We start from the raw sequence: 16,758 nt of genomic DNA on the forward strand, positions 1-16,758 counted from the left end.
AGCCTTCCATCAATAAGTAGAAAACGAATTGTAGTAGAAATGAAGAAAACTAGAATTATTCTCCAAAACGAAAAAGAAACTAAAACGAGTTGAGAGTGGCACTCTAAAACTAAAACGAAAAAAAAAGAGGAGAGGAGAGAGAGAAGAGAAGAGAGCCTAAACTAGAACTTTGGTGTTGTTATATAGTTTTTAGCCCTAAAGCTTACAAATCTGTTTTAAATCCAAGCCCATAAATAAAATAAAATCTAGATAAGATAAGATCTAGATGAAATAATATCTAGATGAGATCAAATCTAAATAATATCTAGATAAGATAAAATTTGGTAGAATAAAATAGTCTGCTCTCTTCAAGTCCAAGCCTAATTCTGGATTCAAGCCCAATTGCTTATAATTCTCCTGAAATTAAATTAAAAACACAAAATTAATCCAGTAGGCCCAAATGATAAGACTGCATAATTAATTTGACAATTAAGACTAATTAGTAATTAAAATGGTGACAAAAAGGGTTAAGAAATATGAGAAAATGATGACACATCAATCGTTCTTGTTCAGAACCAGCCCAACAATGAAGAATGTGTCAATGGATCAATTTGAAATTTTCGATGGCCATGGAAGCTCTAGTGTGATTACCTGCATGTGATTAGGACTACTTAGGCGTACTTGTAAGTTCTATGGAGTTAGGACTTAGGGTTGTGATTCATGCATGCAAGATGATGTGTGGAAGGTATATCTTAATTAGTTGAATCTCTTGATTAGTGGTGCATTGTGTTCTCAAGCCATAATAGATAACTAAGGTTGGTAATATTAGATCAACATGTTTGTTTTATTTTCTTAAGTGGGGTTAAAGTTACCGAGCAAACAAGACCTAGGTAATGTTTTTATGATTGATGTTTTCACAATTTATTAATGAAAAAACAAGACAAATAACTATTACACATGCAGTAACAACACCTAAGTTCTGTCTTTGGGGAACTACTTTGTACTCAGAGAAATATTACTTTCATGGCACTGTGTTATGTTATGTAATTACGTGAGTTGCATCTCCATCATGGCATTGGGTCAGTTTGGCAGAGATAGAGTCCCTCTCCCTTGATCAAGAGTTTAATATTTTCCTTTATCCCGCCAGCAAGGTCCACATGGAGAATGGAGATAGTTTGTAACTTGTTCTATATGCTTAGCATTGGAGTTTTATTTTATTATGTAAACAAATACAATAAAAATTTGTTACGAGATTCCAAATAAGAGTCTGCAATTAAAATTCCTCTAATTAGTAGAGGATTGTTCCCGACTTTGACACAATGACATGTATCTGCCTACTGATTCATCTTTGTTTTTGGTTTGAGGATAAAATTATTTACAAGACCATTAGAAGGTATTTTACCCACTATCTACTATTATTTTTTTTAATTATTCATATTCAGTTTCTCATTGAAGTTGACACTTAATAGATATAAAATCCTTTTACTTGAATATGCTATTATCTTAGTCACATATGTAGTCACTTGCACATATATAGTATATAAAGTTCATCACATCCATTTTTCATCATTCTTTGTTGTTCAACTATTGAGTAAAAAAAGGCAAAGAGAAAGAATGAATAGATTTAACATAATAATTAATTTATTGATGACATTAAGTTAATAAAATTGCATTCCTTAAAACAATATTTGAATCTAGTTATTTTTATTGTTATAGTCAAATATCATGGGTTGTGACATAAAGTTAACTGTTGGATTCCTATGGAAATATTATTTTTCATAAGGAATCATGTTTTATCTATTTAAGTTTATTAACAAATATACTAAACTCTGGAAGACATAATTGAAATCTCTAAATAACTAATTATGCATACTTACAAATCACTTAAAATGTAAATGAAAACATGGTGTTAGTGTATGACACTGTTAATGCATGTTTCAGGTGGTCTTAGAGGAGAAAGCTTCAAAGTCACATGCAGGCCTTGTTCCTGCTACTCATAGTTAAAGGTATTGAACTTCTTGGTTTTTATTTTTATTTACAGTTCTAGGTTATTTCTTTCTTTTTCAATCATTCCTGATTTAGTTGGAAAAAGAATATTAGTAAAAAAGCCTCCGCATAATTGGATAATTATCTTGTATCTTGGAGATGGTTATTTTGTGTTCCTTCTTTGTATCAATGGTAACTTTCCCAAAATGTAAAAAATGGTGCGCCAAAAATTCATATGTAAAGTCCTAGAAGCAAACAAGTAGTAGGACATCTCATCTGTCGTGTGCTTTTCTAACATTCTCTCAAAGTTATTCTTTATTGTGCTAAACAACTTAGATGTATTTATTAGCAAGTGTTAGGATAAGAAACTCAAATACTAAAGTATATTTTAGAAGGAATAAGAGACTAGAGGTAAAATAGGCCTAGGTTTGTCTAACATGTTACTTTGACAGTTATTCGTGGTAGTTGGGTAATAAGGGAAAATTGCTCTGTATTCAGTTTTGGGAAATTCACATTTGGGAAAGAAGATGAGATTCTTGAAATTCTAGCTATTATCCAATAAAAAATTGTTTTTTCTTATCTCACTTGCATGGGTATTGAACCATGTTTATTTATAATATATAAAAGCTGAGTTTCTTAATATCATGTTGTCACATTAGTAAAATTAATTATTTGGAGGAAGAAGAACTTTCTACGTTTTGTGTCACTATATTAATTCACAGTAGCACTAATCAATAACCATTGATATATTTTAATAAAATCAATAACTTCTCACATTAATAATAATAATTTAAATTATTTGTAATATTTAATTTTACATATTGAATTTGATGTAGCTCCATGTGGAGCTTGTAGGCCTTGGATCTTCTTCATCAATGGAGTCCTTTGCTTCTTGAATTTTAACGGCAGCGGAATGGAGAAGAAGAAGAGTTGAGAGGAGACGCCACTTCAAGGAGAAGATGAGTCAAGAAGAAGCTCACCACCATAGGGAGCCATGGATAAGAGCTTGGAGGTAGGAGAAGAAGAATGGAGGGAGAAGGAGAGAGGGAGCATGAAATTTGTGCCTCAAAAGGGGTCTGACCTTTGAAGTGTAATTCTCAAATAATCAAAGTTTAAAAAATGCACACACATGACCTCTATTTATAGCTTAATTGTCACACAAAATTGGAGGGAAATTTGAATTTCTATTCAAATTTCACTTGGATTTGAAATTGAATTTGTGGAGCCAAATTTTGGAGCCAAAATTTCACTAATTATGATTAGTGAATTTTAGTTATGGTTCAGCCCACTAATCCAAGATCAAGTCCAAGATTATCCACTAAGTGTGCTTAGGTGTCACACATCAAATATTCACTTAATGCATGTGAAATTACAAAACTACCCCTAATACAAAAACAAGTCTAAGTGCTGTAAAATACAAGGGCTGAAAAATGCTACATTTTTAGGGTACTGTTGACCCTCTTCCATAGTTCCTTTTTTCCAAAATTTGTAATCACTCTTTTTATGCGGAAGTGGTTTACCGGAAAGTGCACTGGGTCGTCAAGTAAATAATTAAAATGGAATGATCCGAGTATCGAACACAGGGAACTTGTTCATTTAGCAAAGTTGCGTCAATAATCAGGCATTTTGTAATAGAAATCAATAAGTGTGAATTGAAGTAAAAGTGTATTCTATCCTAATGAAAACAATAAATGCGAGCAAGTAATTGTGAAAAATAGATTATCTAAAGGCATTGGGTCTTCCTACTGAACAAGTTGATGCAATTAAAGATGTTTCTCTAATTAAGGATGTTCCTGTGTTCTATGTCGAAGGCTCAAGTACTAAACCTCGATGTCTCGTAAGTTTAGACTAATTTAAACTAAACTTCGTTCTCAGATCCCTCTTGTTGAACTCGACTTAATTTAAATAGCATTATAATCACAACATAATAAAAAATAAAACCCTGCACCCTGTCCCTAGCAATGCGGTTATCTAGCCCTGCTCTATCAAGTTCTAAGGAAATAGTACATTTCCCAATGCTAAAGTTCCTAACAACACACACCAATGGGTGATCAGACCAAAAGCATGCAACAATCAAGCACCGATAGAAGCAATGAACACATAAAACACACTTAATTAGATATGAAAAAGGTTTTACATCAACTGTTCAATAGAAATCCCCAACTGAGGGTTTTAGCCTTCCATGGCAAGGAAGTTCCTTTTACAATAAAGAAAGGGAATCAAGAGAAATGGCTTGGTTACACATGAGGGGGATGTCTCCTCCACCTGTTAGCACCTCACAATCACTCAAAAGCTCCCTTATCTCTCTAAAAGTTGAGAACTTAGCTCCTTGCTCTGCTTCTTCATTCTCTGCAGTCCATACTCAAAGGATCTATGTGGTCTCACTCCAAAAGCTCCTTCAATTTTGTGCAAATCAGGGCTTAAAAAGGACTCAAAAACCTAGACATCACGTTTAGCGTGAGTAAGTGAATTTGAGCTTAGCGCCAATCTCGCGCTGAGACTAGAATGTGACAGACGACTCGCTTAGAGAGCTGATATCGTGCTATGCATGAGCTTGCGTAGCAGATGCCCTTCCAGATTCCCTTGACTCGCTAAGTGCTCTTGTGTTGGGCTTAGCCGCTGATACATGCTAAGCACACAGAGCTCGCTTAGCGTGACATCCACTTTGGCACTACTTCAAATTTGCTTCTTTTTGCCTGAAATTCAAGAGAATATAACATTAATTCCATATAAAGAGGCTTCTAATGAACAGAGATCAAAGCAAAGCAAAATTTATGTACAATCCTAGAAAAGAACTATAAATTGGGGAAAAATATACATATTTTGTAAAAGTTTTCTGTACAAAAGTTTGTCGTATAAGATGACTAACAAACTCCCCCAAATTTACAGTTTTGCTTGTCCTCAAGCAAAGAAAGAACATCTCACTTGTCCTGAAGTGACAGAATTACAGTGGTTATTCAAAAACAAAGTTTGTTCCCAAGAATTCAATCACATGAAATGAATGTAATTTAATGCTTCAACCAATAGCTTCTCACAAGACATGCAACTTTTCAAAGATATGAACATATTTATTAAGGAACACAGCTAAAATAAGTTAGTAGGAATGATAGATATCAAGGAAGGATCATTAACCATAGCCTCGCGGTCACTGTTTCACTCAAGCACAAGTGCTTAGGCTATCCATCATTTAACAACCAACATAAATCTCAATCTTTGCACTTCATCTCATACCATACAGTCAAGAACACAAAACTTGAATCCGAAGGACTTTTACTAGGCTTGTAACGAGGCTGTGTGGAAGCAATGTGATCGAGGTTGTACCCGAATCAAATATACATTAGAATGCAGTAACTAGGAAGTGATCCTAGGTCATTTCCCAACGAGCAATGACTAACCAAATGTTCATAATATGCTTCGTTATAACAGTAATAGTAACGATTGGGGGGGGGGGTTTGTTTTTGTGAATATAAGAGCAAGCAGATTGGAATACGAAATTAATAGTAGTAAAAACGTGTTGATTCCTCTTATTCAGAAGCTATTCTCTTATCCTAGGTTGTGCGGATTTCACCCCTAGCAGTTAACCACTTAATCCAACCCTAATTTAATTTACTGAGCGAAAATCAATTTAGGGTTATCAATATGTGATTAAGCAACACATACACCAATTAACCCCTTGTTCATTAAGCCCGGACGTAAATTAAGCATAAAGACAATTAATCGAACACGAATCATGCACAGATTAACAGAACACATGTGGGTTAATTGGTGAAGGGAAAACCGATAAGAGAGCAACATTAAAAATAGTACCTCAAAGAGAATTACGCTTCATCCTCAGAGGGAAAAAACACTAGAATTTTAGCCTTCCATAAGTTCAACAAAAGCAGAAAAACATAAATGAAACTTGAGGCAGAAGAAGGAATAAAAACGAAATTGAAATTAGAAGCAGAGAATGGAAAATTGCATTCACGTGAGCAGTAATATCAAGCTCAAAATGTAAAACCCTAAAACTATGCTCTGAATCATAGAATCATAGAATAGCCCCCTCACACGAATCCCAAGGCTGCTATTTATAAGGGTCACTCAAAGTCACTGGGCCTGATTACATTATTCTAGCCCAAAACGAAATAAACACTGAACATCATAAAAATAAAATTGCAATATCCTAATTAGAAATTAACTACGGTAAACGTTGCTTTATTTGCCCTATTTAAGTCCACAACCAAAATCTGGATTAAGCTCAATGCTTCATTAATTCCTGAAATTAGATTAAAAACATCAAATTAACTGAATGAGCCCAAATAATAAAACTGCCAAATTAATTTGACAATTAAGACTAATTAATAATTAAAATGGTGCACAAAGGTTTAAGAAATAGGGGAAAATAATGACACATCAAAATCCCCCATACTTAGCCTTTTGCACTCCTGGGCAAAATGAAACAAAGAACAAAATCAAAGGATATCAAAGAGAGACAAACAAAAGCATTTACATATTTCTCAATGAACATCAAGGAATGAAAGGAATGGGTAACATCTAACATCTAACATGAAGAGATCCAAGGAGTCAAACCAGTCATGAAAATCATCCAAGCAACCCAATCATGGAAAAATAGTTAATCAACTCAAGAATGAAAAGTGATAAAGCCTCACAAGATATACACTCTATCTCTCAAGTGTCTAGGCTACTATTTACCCTTAAAGCACCCATGAAAACCAACACCACATAAACTTGGCAAGATTCTAAAATTGACAATCAACCTATAAACACAAGCACATGAGGATCAAAAGGTATTTTAAGGTTGTAATGGGGCCAAGGACAAGGTAGGGAAAAATATGGAATAAGTAGCTAAATCCCAAACGAATAGAGGAGCAATGGGGAATAAGTGGAAATTAAGCACAAGTAGTAAACCCAAACCCTCTAATATCAACAAAATCAACCAAGGCTTCAACCCAAATCAAGTCCTCAAAACGAGACCTTATTTATTCAACTTCACTACTTTGTTTTCCATTTTTTTATAACAGTACGAATTTGCAGCAGTTGAAAGTATTTTGAATTTTTTAAGATTAAAGCAAGAACTAGGCAATATATATAAACATTAAGCATGGCCAAAATAAAACATTAAGCTATGCCAAAAATTTTATCTTCCAATGAAACATACCCACCCACACTTATTCCCAAAACAATTCCAAAGCTCCAAAATTCCTTAAGGGTAAGGTGATATCATGGTTTTTCACTTAAGGCTTGTAATGAGCTTCAAAACAAAGAAAGGGAAACATAGGCTTAAAGGGCTATCAAAGGGATTAATTCAAGGTAAGTCCATTTGGCTAGAGGCTTATAAGAACAAAATTGCCTAAATCATTTCCAAATATGCATGTGAATTAGGAAGCATCAACAAGAATCAAGCCAAGGCTATTGTGCTAGCAATCAATGGGGCAAACACATCAAATGATTATGATGATGGCTCAAATTCTCACAAAGGTAAACTTATCACTTCCAAATTGAGCTTTCAAAACTATCATGACATGTAGAGGAAAAACAAGGATTTCAAATCACAAAGTGTCAAGAGACTTTTATTTTCGAAATTACCCATTACTTGAACATAACCTATAATTCAAAGAAAAACATGCAAACAAAATTGACCTAAAATATTAAACTAGAAACCCAATAAAACTAACAAAATTAACAAATCCAACAAAACTAGCAAAACCAAAGAACACTACCCCCATACTTAAACAACACATTGTCCTCAATGTAGCACAAGTAAAAGATTAAAAGCAATCAAACCATCAAATAGAATCGTACAAATGTAATAAAAGTAAAGAAGGAGATAGGAAAAGAAGAACTCCCTAAGTCATGGTGGAGGAAGAGTAGGGTGGAGTAAGGAAGTCTCTTCCACCACTACATCCACTAAAGAAGGGTTTGTGAGGAATGACTTAAGTTGGTGTCCATTGACCTTGAAGCTCTTATTTGTGGAGTCGCTTTTGATCTCAACTATACCATAAGGAAAAACATTAGTAACAACAAAAGGACCAATCCACTTAGACCTCAACTTACCACTCATGAGTCCAAGCCTAGAATTATACAATAACACTTTTTGCCCAACCATGAAGTCCTTCTTAATTATCATGCTATCATGGAACTTCTTGGTCATTTCTTTGTAGAACTTGGCATTCTCATAGGCTTTTAGGCGGATCTCATCTAACTCACTCAGTTGCAACTTTCTTTCCTCACCAGCTTGATCCAAAGAGAAGTTGCAAGTCTTCACTACCCAGTATGCTTTGTGCTCAATCTCCACTGGAAGATGACATGCCTTTCCAAAGACAACCCGATAAGGAGACATTGCTATGAGTGCTTTGTAGGCAGTCTGATGTGCCCAAAGAGCATCATCAAGCCTGGTACTCCAATCTTTCCTGCTTGGCTGCATAATCTTCTCCAAAATTCTCTTAATCTCCCTATTAGAAATTTCTGCCTGTCCATTGGTTTGGGGATGGTATGGTGTGGATACCCTGTGTACAACCTCGTACTTTTTAAGCAAGGCATGCATTGATTTGTTGCAAAAATGGGTGCCTTGATCACTAACGATTGCTTTAGGTACTCCAAACCTGCAAAACAGATTAGATCTGACAAAATCGACAACAACCTTAGCATCATTAGTTCTGGTGGGCTTGGCTTCCACCCATTTTGAAACATAATCAACTGCAAGAAGAATGTAAACATAACCAAAAGAGACAAGAAAAGGGCCCATGAAATCTATGCCCCAGACATCAAACACCTCACAGAATAGCATGGGTTGTTGAGGCATTTGTTGTCGCCATGAAAGTGCACTTCCTGCTCTCTGACACTGCTCACAAGTGCTACAAATCTTCCACGCATCTTTAAAGATGGTGGGCCAATAAAAGCCACAGTCAAGCACTTTGCGAGCTGTCCTTTGAACACCCAGATGACCTCCCGGTGCAGAAGAATGACAGAACTGAGTCAGTCTCATGATCTGGAATGCATCGTCTAATGACCTGATCACTGCACAATTTCCACAAGTAGGGGTCATCCCAAATAAAATGCTTAGCATCACTTTTAATTTTATCTTTTTGAGCCTTAGATGCTAAGGGAGGAAAAACAGAAGCAAATAAATAATTGACAATGTTAGCAAACCAGGGAGTAGAAAGAGAGTCAGAAATACTATACAGTATATACAAATGATCATCCGGGAAATCATCCCAAATGGGTGAATCCTCATCAGACACACGTTCGATCCGACTCAAATGATCAACAACTAAATTTTGTGCTCCGCTCCTATCACAGATCTCCAAGTCAAACTCTTGGAGCCAGAGCATCCATCGGATCAACCTAGGCTTTGAATCAGCCTTCTTCAACAAGTACTTTAGAGCTGCATGGTCAGTATAAACAATAATGTGAGTACCAAGCAAATAAGAATGAAATTTTTCAAGAGCAAAAACTATGGTTAGTAGCTCTTTCTCAGTAGTAGTATAATTTGCTTGGGCAGCATCCAAAGTCCTAGAAGCATAATATATCACCCTAGGCAATTTATCAATTTTCCGAGCAAGGACAACCCCCAATGCATAATTTGATGCATCACACATAAGCTCAAAAGGGGTTGTCCAGTCGGGTGCCTGGATGATGGGGGTGGTAGTCAGTGCTCTTTTGAGGCAATCAAAAGCCTCTTTGCATTTATCATTAAAGTCAAACTCCACCTCCTTTTGCAACAAGTTGGATAGTGGAATGGCTACTTTGCTAAAATCTCTTATAAAGCGCCTATAGAATCCTGCATGACCAAGAAAAGATCGCACCTCTCACACGCAAGAGGGGTAAGGCAATTGTGAAATAACAGAAATTTTTGCAGGATCTACTTCAATGCCCTTATTGGAAATAATGTGGCCTAAAAATATACCTTGCTCAACCATAAAATGACATTTTTCAAAATTTAGAACAAGATTAGTTTCAATGCATCTATTCAAAACCTTTTCCAGATTATCCAAACAAACATCAAAAGAGGATCCATATACAGTGAAATCATCCATAAAAATCTCTATGCAATTTTCTAAAAAGTCACTGACAATATTGATCATGCACTGCTGGAAGGTACCAGGGGCATTGCACAGGCCGAAAGGCATCCTCCTATAGGCAAAAGTGCCGAAGGGGCAAGTGAATGTGTTCTTTTCCTGATCCTCAGGAGCAATAGTGATTTGCATATAACCAGAAAAACCATCAAGGAAACAGTAGTGAGATTTACCTGCTAGGCGTTCAAGCATCTGGTCAATGAATGGCAGGGGAAAATGGTCCTTTTTGGTAACCTGGTTCAGCCTCCTATAGTCGATGCAGACTCTCCAACTGTTCTGCACCCGAGTAGGAATCAGCTCTTCCTTCTCATTTTTTATCACGGTGAGGCCGGTTTTCTTCGGGACTACCTGGACGGGACTCACCCATTGGTTGTCGGAGATAGAATAACTGATTCCAGCATGCAAAAGCTTGGTTACCTCCTTTTTCACTGCATCAGGAATCACTGAGTTGAGTCTTCTCTGTGGCTGTCTTACTGGTTTAGCCCCATCCTCTAAATTTATCTGATGCATACATGTGGATGGGCTAATTCCAGGAATGTCCGCCAGGGTCCAGCCTATAGCCTTCTTATGCTTCTTGAGAACTGATAACAATTTCTCCTCTTGTTCATCAGCAAGGAAGATATAATTATTGGAAAACTTTTGCCATTATCCAAGTAAGCATATTTTAAATTTGATGACAGAGGCTTCAATTCTAGTGTGGCCGGCTGGATAGTGGTAGAAAGAGATGATTTCTCAGCCTGTACCTCATAAAGAAAGTCAGAGGTATATGTACTTCCTGAAACATGGTTAGTTCTATCTAACTCTAGAAAATCAATCTCAAGAGGTAAAACATCACCAGACATGTAATCAATATCAATTTCAGTTTCACTCTCAACATCAAATTCAGACATATGATCAAGTACAAATTCAGATTCAATGCATGAAGAGTGACAGGCATGCAAATTTAAATGAAGATCAGTCATGTATTCATCAACAATATGGTCAATTATTTCAGCACAAAATACAGAAAGATCTTCAGATGGGTGTCTGCATATACATCTATCTTAGTTCTAGCAGTTTGCATAAAAGGTCTACCTAGAATGATGGGAACTGATCCTTGAGAAAATCCCTCCTCGATATTCAAAATATAAAAATCAACAGGGAAAATTAGTTCACCAACTCTAACTAAGACATCCTCTATGAAACCAGCAGGATAGGCAACACTTCTATTAGCTAAATGAATTACCACATTAGTTGACTGCAAAGGACCAAGAGATAGAGAATTAAAAATAGACAAAGGCATAACACTAACAGAAGCTGCTAAATCTAGCATGGCATTGTCAAACTTATTGTTCCCTATAATACAAGGTATGCTGAATGTACCTGGATCTTTACATTTTTCAGGGATTTGGGGAACAGATTTACCAATCAATGCAGAGACATTTCTGCCCATGCTAATTCTTTCACTTCCTTTAAGCTTCCTCTTATTAGTGCACAACTTCTTCAAGAATTTAGCATATCTTGGAATTTTCTTTATTGCATCCAGTAGAGGTATGTTTACCTCTACTTTTCTAAATGTTTCCAAGATCTCCTTCTCTGCCTCTTCCATTTTTTTGTTGGAAATTGCTCTTGGAGTTAATGGAAGAGGGATATGCTGCTTCTGTAAGTCAGAATTACCAGTGGAAGATTCACTTGCACAGAAATTGTTAGGCAACTTACTTTTTAAATTTTTGTCATCCTCTTTTTCTTGAGTAGAGTGAAGTTGGGCAGGTTCATTTGCGGATGAGGAAGATGTTGTTGATTGAGGTCCTTGACTCTGCTTTCCCGACCTCAATGTAATGGCACTCACATTTTTCGGATTCTGGACAGATTGAGAAGGTAATCTGTCAGAATTCTGGGACTGTTGTTAATTTAACTGTGTAGCCAATTTTCCCATCTGATTAGTTAAGCTCTGAATGGAGGCTCTGGTCTCTTGTTGAAACTACATGTTTTGCATAGTCATTTGCCTCACAAGTTCTTCAAGGGAAGGTTGTGGAGGAGCCTCAACTGTTTGCTGTTTCTGGGTTGTTGCTGTTGTTGTTGTTGCTGCTGGATTGGTGGAGGAATGTATGGTCTGCTTGGGCCAACAACATTCTAAAAATAAGGTTGTTGTTGTTGTTGCTGCTGTTGTTGTGAAGGATTCGACCATCTAAGGTTGGGATGATTCCTCCACCTGAGATTGTACCTGTTGCTGGAGAGGTCATAATTGTTCTGTTGTGGTTGATTTTGTTGTTGAGGTTGAGGAGGTCTATTGTAGATGTTTGCAGCATAAGCTTCAGGCTGTTCAATTGCTTTAGATTGCTGCACAGAAGGGCAAAGGTCTGTGTGGTGGTCGACAAAGGAGCATAAACCACAGAGTTTGGCGACAGGTGCAGATTTTTGATTCATGGCCAGATGGGTTACTAGGTTAACCAAGGCATCTAGTTTACCTTCAAGCTTCTTAGTTTCAGATGATGCAGATGAGTTTGTGGCTACTTCATGCACTCCTCTAATGACTATAGCATCATTTCTGGCACTAAATTATTGGGAATTGGAAGCCATCTTCTCAATTAAATTTCTGGCTTCAGCAGGGGTCATGTCTCCAAGGGCTCCACCACTGGCAGCATCTATCATACTTCTCTCCATGTTACTGAGTCCTTCATAAAAATATTGGAGAAGAAGCTGCTCAGAAATCTGGTGGTGAGGGAAACTGGCACATAGTTTTTTAAATCTCTCTCAGTATTCATATAGGCTCTCTCCACTGAGTTGCCTAATGCCTAAAATATCCTTTCTGATGGTCGTGGTCCTTGAAGCAGGGAAAAATTTTTCTAAGAATACTCTCTTGAGGTCATCCCAGCTCGTGATGGACCTTGGAGCAAGGTAATATAGCCAGTCCTTTGCCACTCCCTCTAAATAATGAGGAAAAGCCTTCAGAAATATGTGATCCTCTTGGACATCTGGGGGTTTCATGGTGGAGCAGACAATGTGGAATTCTTTCAGATGTTTGTGCGGGTCTTCACCTGCAAGGCCATGAAACTTTGGAAGCAAATGGATCAATCCAGTTTTAAGAACATATAGGACATCCTCATCAGGGTATTGGATGCACAAGCTTTCGTAGGTGAAATCAGGTGCAGCCATTTCCCTTAGAGTCCTTTCACGGGGTGGAGGTTATGCCATGTTCTCAGAATGTTCAAAATCAGAATGCTCAAAATTATAATGCTCAAAATCAGGATGTTCAAAATCACCAATAATAGAATGCACAGACTCACCAGTAACAAAATGCTCAGGATGCTCAAAAGGTATAAAATGATGGCTAACTAATCTATGAAATGTCCTATCTATCTCAGGATCAAAGGGTTGTAAGTCAGATGGATTGCCTCTAGTCATACACTACATTCAGCATACACAACTAGTTGCCTTCTTATGCAAGTAACAATGTAGGTTTGAACTATAGCTACCATTAAATGATATCCAAATGACTTGAAATTTTGTGAGCAACACCCTAAAATCATGAAAAGATAGCACAAAAATTTTATACAAAAATTCAAAGTCTAACTATAGAAACTACCTAAGGAAAGTTTAGAAAAATAAAACAATAAAACTTGAAAAATAAAAAAAAAAAAACTAGTAAACAAGCAATTATGGCTAGCTAGAGACCTCAGCCGGCCTTTGGCAGGCTGCCACAATACGGGAAATTTTTTTCTACCCCAAATACATATATAATAATAGTCATTCTGATACCCGGAGCGAAAGTTATGGCCGTTTGAAGTTTTGATAAACACAAGTTCTCAAATTTTTTTTGAATCTCTCAAATCTAGCCACAACAAGTGTTCCTGGTATTTTTCACACAAAATGAGTCAATAGAACCTACCACACCAAAATTCAGCCAAAAATAACAACCCTAACTATGAAAACAAAAATCGCCAATTAAATTATCAGCAGCAGTCACTAATTCAGTCACTAATGGATTTGCACTACTACTCTGTTTTCCAGGTCAGCAACAGTGGTCGCTAAATCCGTCGCAAAACACTATTCACAGCAAAACACAAAAACTGAAACAGGCGAAGCGCTGAACAGAAAAACTAAAACAAAACACCACACTAAACAAAATAACAAGACACTAAACAACACTAACACAACACTAACACCACACTAACACAACACAAAAGCATAAAACAACTAAACATAAAACACGAATCACTAGCTATTATGAACCTTTGGACACTGCTCGCCAACAATGGTGCCAAATTTGATCGAGGCCGTACCTGAATCAAATAAACATTAGAATGAAGTAACTAGGAAGTGATCCTAGGTCATTTCCCAACGAGCAATGACTAACCAAATGTTCATAATATGCTTCGTTATAACAATAACAGTAACGATTAGGGGAGGTTTGTTTTTGTGAATTTAAGAGCAAGTAGATTGGAATACGAAATTAATAGTAGTAAAAACGTGTTGTTTTCGGTGATTCAGAAGCTATTCTCTTACCCTAGGTTGTGAGGATTTCACCTCTAGCAGTTAACCACTTAATCCAACCCTAATTTAATTTACTAAGAGAAAATCAATTAAGGGTTATCAATATGTGATCAAGCAACACATACACCAATTAACCCCTTGTTCATCAAGCATGAACGTAATTTTAGCACAGAGGCAATTAATCGAACACGAAGTGAGCACAGATTAACAGAACGCATGTGGGTTAATTGGTGAAGGGAAAACCGATAAGAGAGCAACATTAAAAATAGTACCTCAAAAAGAATTATGCTTCATCCTTAGAGGGAAACAACACTAGAATTTTAGCCTTCCATAAGTTCAACAAAAGCAGAAAAACATAAATGAAACTTGAGGCAGAAGAAGGAATAAAAACAAAATTGAAATTAGAAGCAGAGAATGGAAAATTGCATTCACGTGAACAGTAATATCAAGCTCAAAACGTAAAACCCTAAAACTATGCTCTGAATCATAGAATCATAGAATAGCCCCCTTACACGAATCCCAAGGCTGCTATTTATAAGGGTCACTCAAAGTCACTAGGCCAGATTACATTATTCTGGCCCAAAACGAAATAAACACTGAACATCATAAAAATAAAATTGCAATCTCCTAATTAGAAATTAACTAAGGTAAATGTTGCTTTATTTGCCCTCTTTAAGTCCACAACCAAAATCCGGATTAAGCTAAATGCTTCATTAATACCTGAAATTAGATTTAAAACATCAAATTAGCTGAATGAGCCCAAATAATAAAATTGCCTAATTAATTTGACAATTAAGACTAATCAGTAATTAAAATGGTGCACAAAGGTTTAAGAAATAAGGGAAATAATGACACATCACAATGATTTCCAAGATTATTTTGATGATGCCAAAGAATCAAGAGTTAAGCAAGTTCCAAAGAATCAGGCTTCAGGAATCAAGTCTCAAATAATCAAGATTCAAGAACAATTAAGTTTCAAGATTCAAGATTCAAGAACAATCAAGATCAAGATTCAAGAACAATCAAAATCAAGATTAAAGACTCAGGATTCAAGAGAAATTGATTTCAAGATTCAAGAGAGGAAATCGAGAAGCAACAATCAAGACTTCACAAGGGAAGTATTTTTTCAAAAAAAATCCAAACATAGCACAATTTTGTTTTACAAAAGAGTTTTCTCAAAATTTTCAAAGTTACCAGAGTATTTACTCTCTGGTAATCGATTACCAGTTTCATGTAATCGATTACCTGTGACCATATTTGATTTCAAAATGTTTTTAACTGATTTGCAACGTTCCAAAATATTTTTCAAATAATGTAATCGATTACCATACCAGTGTATCTGAACGTTGGAATTCAAATCTGATTGTGAAGAGTCACAACTTTTCATAAAATGCATTGTGTAATCGATTACATGATTATGGTAATCGATTACCAGTGATAACTTTTGAATAAAAAGTCAAAAGTTGTAACTCTTGACTTGATTTTCTCAAGGTTATAACTCTTCCAATGCTTTTCTTGACCCGACATGAAGAGTTTATGTAAGACCTTGACTTGCATTCAATAGAACTTTTACAACTCTTTAACAATTTTTTAGAACTTCTAAGAATTCCTTTCTACTCATCTCTCTTCTTGTTCTTCCTTTGCCAAAAAGCTTTCTAAGTTTTGATTTTCCAAACCTTTTTTTTTCTGCAAGTGAAAATTCTGCAGAAAACAAAAGTGTGCCATCTTTTCTTCTCTTCTCCCTTTTCCAAAAGAATAGAAGGACTAACCGCCTGAATTCTTTTGTGTCTCCCTTCTCTCTTTCCAAGAGAATTCAAAGGACTAACCGCCTGAGAATTCTTTTGATTCTTCCCTTCCCCTTAAACTAAAGATTTCAAAGGACTAACCGCCTGAGAATCCTTTGTCCTAACACATTGGAGGGTACATCCTTTGTCGCACAAGTAGAGGGTACATCTACTTGGGTTGTTATACTTAGAACACGAGAGGGTACATCTCTTGTAGATCAGTTCAAGTGAAGGGTACATCCACTTGGTTTTCAAAGAGAACAAGGGAGGGTACATCCCTTGTGGATCTTTGGCTTGTAAAGGATTTTACAAGGTTGAAAGAAATCTCAAGAACCGCTGGTTGTTTGGGGACTGAATGTAGGCACGGGTTGTTTCTGAACTAGTATAAATCTTATGTTTGTCTTCTTCTTCCCTACACTCTTTAATTTCCGCTGTGTACTTTTAATTGCCACTTTTACTTT

Source organism: Glycine soja, chromosome 20 (genome assembly GCF_004193775.1).
Source record: "Glycine soja cultivar W05 chromosome 20, ASM419377v2, whole genome shotgun sequence".
NCBI classification, from domain to species: Eukaryota; Viridiplantae; Streptophyta; class Magnoliopsida; order Fabales; family Fabaceae; genus Glycine; species Glycine soja.